The sequence below is a fragment of the Eucyclogobius newberryi genome, unplaced genomic scaffold (genome assembly GCF_026437365.1).
Source record: "Eucyclogobius newberryi isolate DKJ021-1_F unplaced genomic scaffold, fEucNew1.0.hap1 SCAF_3, whole genome shotgun sequence".
NCBI classification, from domain to species: Eukaryota; Metazoa; Chordata; class Actinopteri; order Gobiiformes; family Gobiidae; genus Eucyclogobius; species Eucyclogobius newberryi.
Genome location: NW_027315945.1, coordinates 29357022 through 29363832, shown reverse-complemented (window position 1 = coordinate 29363832; position 6811 = coordinate 29357022).

Below are 6811 nucleotides of genomic sequence, written 5' to 3'. Positions count from 1 at the left end.
AGACTGTGGCTCTGGTGATTGTGGCTCTGGAGACTGTGGCTCTGGAGACTGTGGCTCTGGAGACTGTGGCTCTGGAGAGTGTGGCTCTTGAGAGTGTGGCTCTGGAGAGTGTGGCTCTTGAGAGTGTGGCTCTGGAGAGTGTGGCTCTTGAGAGTGTGGCACTGGGTCATCTTTGTTTGTTTTTGCCTCCACTTGTGTACACTTTCTTTTTCCTAAAAAAGGGTGAGTTTATTGAAGAAATTAATCAAAAAACAAAACCAAAAATGTAGGATGATAACTTGCTAGCCATTTGGGTTCCCTTAGCAAAACTGCTCAGTGGTGCCCCCATGCACCCTACCCACAACGTGTAAAATGTACTAGGGGTTTGATGTCTATAATCTAAACTTAAGGTAACTACATCTGAAGTTGTTTTTTTTATCAATTTAATTTGGTAAATATAGAATAGATGACAATCCTACGTGGCATCTACTAAGAAGTTTTCTACAAAAATAATTACATTTTCTGTATTTTAGTGCATTTTAGATACAATGTTAATAGCAACTCAATACTCTCCAATTATATATGAGGGCCCCTCACAGTCCCTAAATGCCCTTCTTCTTCTCTTTTGCAGAACAGATCGTGGCTCACAGACTGTAAACTATTTATTTTAAATTTATAAAAACATGACTTCGACATTTGTAACAAGTTGAGTCAATTTGACTTTGCGCACGCGCGGTGTCAGCTCCGCGGTTTGCCGCACCAGCTGGAGGCATCGCACGTCTTATTTTCGTGGTTTCTGTTAGAATATGAGGCCAATTTTCATCATCTAAAGACTGTATTGATACTTGTAGTTGATAGAATATGTACCAACATTGTTTCTAGCAATGCCCCTGATCTCTCTGTGTCTGTTTAAACAGTGGCTTGCGGAGCTGCCCGTGCACATCTCCAATTTGGAGAGGGGCGCAACTCAAGTATTGGATTGATTTAGAACTAAAGACAGACTAGGCCTCAAATGAAAGACAACACTACCCAGCATGCCAGATCCCTGTGCCAAGAACACAATTATCAAATAATTAGGCCTGATTTTTTAGGCTACTGGGCCCGTCACCGTGGAAATCCACCGGTGTGCTGAATGCACATGGAGATGGTCAAAACGAAACGATGTAAAAAAATACAAATAAAAAGAGAATAATAAGTTTACAAAAGCCGTGGCACAGCTTCTAAAACGGCTGAGTCACTACTGGTAATACATTTATCAATCTAAACTTTAAATAAGTTATCACGAGGCTTCCCCCGTATTATAACTTTCAGAATAGCCTTTGATATAATTAATTGATATAATTTGATTAAGAAACATACCTCGCTGAAGAACTTCTTCTCGGATTCCTCTTCTGTTTTCCATCCAAATTGTTTTCAACCATTTTTCTAAATTAGGTTGATTTTCGGCGAAAACCACATGCGTAATGGCGCTCCATTTTCCAGGTGTAATTACACCACTAAACCCGCTATCCTTGAATGCATTTATCAATGCATCTCTCCCTCCTGCTTCTTCCCAGAGGTCGTTATGCTTCGGTTTTTTTTCCTTTTTTAACACGTCCCATGTTTCAAATGGCATACTTCGATATATAAATTTGTACAATTACTTTGACCTTCCTTGCATCCGGGACAGACTATGGAAATAATGACTTGCGCAGGAGAAGACAGCATGAGTGACGTCCAAATTGGTATACTAGCCAATGAAAATTACCATATCCTTTGCATTTTATATAATAATAATAATAGTAATAATAATAATAATAATAATAATAATAATAATAATTTAAAAATGTATAAATTATAATTGTAGTAAGACCAATAAGAATAATTCAGAATAGGAATAATATTGCTTGGGTCTACAATTATTGAGTAGGCAAAGAGGAGAATTATGGATATTCTATTGAATAATCAAAATGCTCCAATTTCACTTTTTTCGAGTAAGAGTGTTTTTTTAAAAGCTTTCCATAAGTTATCTGTTCTTTTACTTCTGTACCTACTTGTGTTGCAACACTTAAATTTCCCAATTGTGTGGACAAATAAAGGCTTATCTTACCTTAGACTATGATACGGCTGGAGAAGATGAGGCTAAATGTATTACTTCTTTAAACATGGTCTTTAGCCAGGTTTGGCCCTGATTTGAGGTTCTGGGCACATATGTTTGATATGGATCAGTAGTCTGTTGGTGCAGTTTACAATAAAAGAAAATTGATGGACTATATGTTTTTGTCACCTAATATCACCAACATCAGAAATTAATACAAATTTTACAGATTTTTTCTCAAATAAAATTACCGTTAGGCTATCCTATTAGATTTATCGTTTGAATAATAATGCTACTAATAATAATACTAAAACTACTACTACTACTACTACTGCCCAGGTATCTCTGCACCAGCCCCTTACAGATCCTCCTGCAGGTGGAAAAAGGTGGTTTGCCCTCTCCAGGTCGGTGGAGAGTCCTTGCCACAAGTGGAGGAGTTCAAATATCTCGGGGTCTTGTTCACGAGTAAAGGAAGGATGGAGCGTGAGATTGACAGTTGGACCGGTGCAGCGGCTGCAGTGATGCAGTCACTGCATCGGACTGTTGTGGTGAAGAAAGAGCTGAAGCTCAACGTTCCTACCCTCACCCGGTCATGAGCTTTGGGTAATGACCGAAAGGACAAGATCGTGGATACAAGCGGTCGAAATGTATTCCCTCCACAGTGTGGCTGGGCGCTCCCTTAGAGATAGGGTGAGGAGCTCAGTCACATGAGAGGAGCTCAGAGTAAAGCCGCTGCTCTTCCATGTCGAGAGGAGCCAACTGAGGGAGATGGATTGGAGGGATTATGTCTCTCGGCTGGCCTAGGAATGCCTCAGGATCCCCCTAGAGGAGCTGCAGTGAGTGTCTGGGAGCCCTTGATTAGACTGCTGCCCCTACAACCTGGCCCCGGAGAAGCGGAAGATGGATGATAATAAATCACAAGCCAAAAGAGCACCTAATCAGGGGTTGAATTGTAATATTTATTCAATTTACAAAAGCACTGCAGATGTCTGAAAATCTCAGAACTCCTTAAGAAATTCCAGGCAGTGATGTAGTAACGTTAAATGTGTGGGCTGAAATTTCACATTTCATTCTCTGGAGAAGGCCCTGGTTGTCATTATTGTCAAAGTCAAATGAAATGTTATAATATTTCTTGATCCTGTAATTGCTGATAAAAGAATTGAGAAAGAGAGAATGGAAAAGAATTAATGACCTAATTTGTGATATGTCACTTTTAGGAACAAATATAGTGCATTACCTGTGGAGGTCCTGGTCAGAAATTTTTTGGCTGTTTTCCTCAAATGTTGCGTCATAGCAAATGCAGTTCAATTTTATCCATGGCAGAGAATTTATCTCTGCTAAAATTATGCAGTGTATACAACCTGTAACATACAGTAGCACGTATAAAATGTAGGTATATTCCTGAAATAAATTGGTAAATTTCCACCAATTCAAAGGAAATCAGTAAACTTATGTTAAAATTGTGAATACTCACCTGTATGTGATTTGTGCATTGGAAATAATGTTGATTGCAAGATGATATTATATTATGATTCATGGAGACAGAACCTGATTTAAGTAAAAGGCAACTTAAGACTCAAACTACTATAATCACTTAGCATTTACTTTCTAGGTCAGCTGACTTAGGTGCTATTGAAAAGAATCCTTGTTTTTTGACGAAAAATATTCCTTAAAAATCTACAAAGAGTTAATTTGAAAAAGTAAAAGGTGTGCGTGATACCTGGAGACCACAACTACTATAATCACTTGGGTTTGACTTTCTAGGTTTGCTGACTTAGGAGCTATTGAAGCGAATCCTTGATTTTTGACGAAAAATATTCCTTAAAAATCTATAAAGGGTTAATTTGAAAAAGTAAAAGGTGTGCGTGATACCTGGAGACCACAACTACTATAATCACTTGGGTTTGACTTTCTAGGTCAGCTGACTTAGGAGCTATTGAAGAGAATCCTTGATTTTTGACGAAAAATATTCCTTAAAAATCTATAAAGGGTTAAATTGAAAAAGTAAAAGGTGTGCGTGATACCTGGAGACCACAACTACTATAATCACTTGGGTTTGACTTTCTAGGTCAGCTGACTTAGGAGCTATTGAAGAGAATCCTTGATTTTTGACGAAAAATATTCCTTAAAAATCTATAAAGGGTTAAATTGAAAAAGTAAAAGGTGTGCGTGATACCTGGAGACTCAAACTACTATAATCACTTGGGGTTGACTTTCTAGGTTTGCTGACTTTGGAGCTATTGAAAAGAATCCTTGTTTTTTGACGAAAAATATTCCTTAAAAATCTATAAAGGGTTATTAAATGGAAAAAGTAAAAGGTGTGCGTGATACCTGGAGACCACATCTACTATAATCACTTAGCTTTTACTATCTAGGTTTGCTAACTTAGGAGCTATTGAAAAGAATCCTTGTTTTTTGACGAAAAATATTCCTTAAAAATCTACAAAGGGTTAATTTGAAAAAGTAAAAGGTGTGCGTGATACCTGGAGACCACAACTACTATAATCACTTAGCTTTTACTATGTAGGTTTGCTAACTTAGGAGCTATTGAAAAGAATCCTTGTTTTTTGACGAAAAATATTCCTTTAAAATTAACAAAGGGTTAAATTGAAAAAGTAAAAGGTGTGCGTGATACCCGGAGACTCAAACTACTATAATCATTTAACGTTTACTATCTAGGTTCGCTCATTTAGGAGCTATTGAAAAGAATCCTTGTTTTTTGACTAAAAATATTCTTTAAAAATCTACAAAGGGTTAATTTTTAAGCCCAAAAGGACTATGACATCTAGGATTAGCAACTTGGATTCATGCTCAATGTTTTTTTTTTTTTTTTATAAATATGTTTATATTTTTTAAGATAACAAACGGTACTTTAGAGATTGTCCCTAACTGGCGCACCAAGCGGCACTTCAGCGCGCAGCTCCCTGTGTCGAGCTACTGCAGGCGGGGCACACTCAGAGGAAGCTCCCGCTCTAGTTGCGGAGGCAAATATCCAACGTCCAACGTGAAACTAACTTCACCGCGGTTGTTGTGTGTTGTTGTGACGTGAGCTAGCTCCGAGCGAGCCCACCAGCCCCCCCCCCCGCGCCCTCCGGCCGCGCTAAAGTACGGCGTGTCGTCGGTACACGTTTATGTACACGTTTATATGAAAGAGGAACTTCACGAACGATCGGGACACGCACTGGAATCGCTTTAAATTAACTTGTTTTGACTTTATTCGGCTGGATTGAGTGTTTTCGTCGTGTCGTTGTGATGTGTCTTGGCTCTGAGTCCCCCGGCTCCGGCCCCGCCCCCCGGCTCCGGCCCCGCCCCCCGGCTCCGGCCCCGCCCCCCGGCCGGCGCCGTACCGCGTTTCCACAAAGGAGGAACTCATGAAACTGCGGAGAACAGTCGTCTTACCCGGAGATCGTCACGTTATCCCGTCGCAATACTGACCTAACCTAATACTGATGTGCAATTCTGTCGTATGTGCAATTACTGTGAAATTCATGTGCAATCTATGTGCTGTCGTGACACATATTCATGTGCAATTACTGTCGGGATCACATGCAATGGTATTTATTTATTTATTTGTCTATGGGAGTTTTTATTTATTTATAGGAGATCTTCTACTGAAAGTGTTTTTCAGACTTCCTATAAGTGATCTGTTCTTCTGTATCTACCTCTGGATCTACCTGCGTTGCACCAATGAAATTTCCCCATGTGGGACAATAAAGGAATATCTTATCTTATCTTATCTTATAACTTACAAAACTGACTCGAGTGCAGCATGACCGTTTTACATTATGTTATGACTCGGACACATAGTCTCAAGCCTCATAATTTGAAAATACATTTTCAGTGTCTAGTTATATCAAAATATAAATTTAAGTTCATACAACTTATTGGCCCTCGACAGCAACAGTCAAACAATGTTATGTCAGTCCAACAAAACTGTGCTGAAACATGTTTTTAATGTATTAGTTGAGGTTTGATTCTGAAATGTTTGTAAAATGAATCACAAAAGTGCAGGAATATCACTTACATACTTAAAAAAAAAAGAAGGTATTTTTTCATTCACAATATCTAAATTAAATAAAAACATATTGCCCACTCCTAAATTTAACATTCCTTGAAATAATGTTATTTGTATATTTAAATTAAAATATTAGGTAAACATACAAAATACATTGAGATGAATAGTGAAATGCAACAAGAAAAATGTAAAAAAATGTTAGACAAAACCTTATACAATGCAAAGTCATTTTTTGGGGGTCATTTTAGCCTTGAAAAAAGCAAAGTAAATATTTATTTTAGTCATTTTAGCCTTGAAAAAAACAACTTAATTTTTTTTTGGGGTCATTTTAGTCTGGAAAAAAGTCTAGTAAAAAGTAGCGTTTATTTTTTAATTTTCTTTAAATAATTGAGAGAAAAGGCAGCTTTGCAGGATTGACCTCTGCGCGCCGATGGGACGCCCTTCCTCTCGGCGATGACTGCTTCTGTCTCTGGACGTGTTCATACGAGCGGATCACAGCGGGTTAGACATCACACGTATTGATCAGACTAATGCGGCTGGAAATGCTGCAGGCCAGAGCAGTTTTTGATCAATATTTCTCTTAATTACTTGCAGCCTAAATTTTGCCCCACAGACTCTCCACTATATAAATGCCCCTGCACTCTTGACTTGTCCACTCTCTCTTCTCTACAGAACTTAACTACATTAGCAAAACGACACTCTTCAGTAAGTTAACATTGCTTGACTTAACAGTTTTATGT